Source organism: Tasmannia lanceolata, unplaced genomic scaffold, assembly GCF_043159265.1.
Source record: "Tasmannia lanceolata isolate RefF3 unplaced genomic scaffold, GAP_Taslan_0.1 ptg000224l, whole genome shotgun sequence".
In the NCBI taxonomy this organism is placed as follows: domain Eukaryota; kingdom Viridiplantae; phylum Streptophyta; class Magnoliopsida; order Canellales; family Winteraceae; genus Tasmannia; species Tasmannia lanceolata.
The window spans coordinates 1,274-2,050 of NW_027518900.1; the positions used below are offsets into that span (position 1 = coordinate 1,274).

At 38.4% G+C, this 777-nt stretch overlaps 1 non-coding gene across 1 annotated transcript; it reads left to right on the plus strand.

Moving 5' to 3' along the window:
• Positions 1-218: 218 nt before the first annotated feature.
• TRNAC-GCA (transfer RNA cysteine (anticodon GCA)) lies at positions 219-289 on the plus strand. Its single transcript has one exon. It is a non-coding gene; the product is annotated as a tRNA-Cys (tRNA).
• Positions 290-777: the final 488 nt, after the last annotated feature.

A 777-nucleotide genomic window follows, 5' to 3' on the forward strand; every position in this document is an offset into this window, starting at 1 on the left:
AATTCACAATAGTTAATGGTTCCAATTGGCCCTGAATTTTTGATTTTGTGACTGGAAATCTATTTTTTTCTCTTTCATTTCAATTTTCAATATAAAAGAGAAGGGAAATTTTTAGGTGTTGTGTGTTTTGAAATACTATAGAATCAACCGAAGAGAACAACTGGATCCAATAAAAAAAAAAAAAGATATTTTGATCTATATCTATTTTGTATCGTTTTGGCGGCATGGCCGAGCGGTAAGGCGGGGGACTGCAAATCCTTTCTCCCCAGTTCAAATCCGGGTGTCGCCTGATCAACAAAAGACTCGGAATCCCTTATCCTGCTAATAGAACTCGAAAAATTCTTGCCCAGCGGAAGCAGAGGCAAAGGGCTAGGACTGTCGATACTAGATTTTCAGAATCCCGGGGTTCTATAAAAAACTTTTGATTCGTTCTTAAAAAATTAGGGTGTGGTCCAAACCGGTACCAATATGAATAAAGAAACCCTCGCTTATTACTGATTACTGATAGGTTCGGGTCATTGATTTGATTTATCAATAGAATCAAATCAATAGTCAAATTCAATTGTGAGATTCATAACTACAAAAGTCAGGGATCAAAATCCGGGTATCCAAAGGAAGGCTCCTAAAGGACTGTAAATCCTTGTTCCTAGGATCCAAGGAGGGATGATAGGAAGGACTATCAATACTTCCTACACTAGTGTCTACTGACTGAATCTTGAATTAGATTGGGCAGGCTCATGGAGAATCAAAGTAGGGGTTGGGGAAAGGACTGAAGAT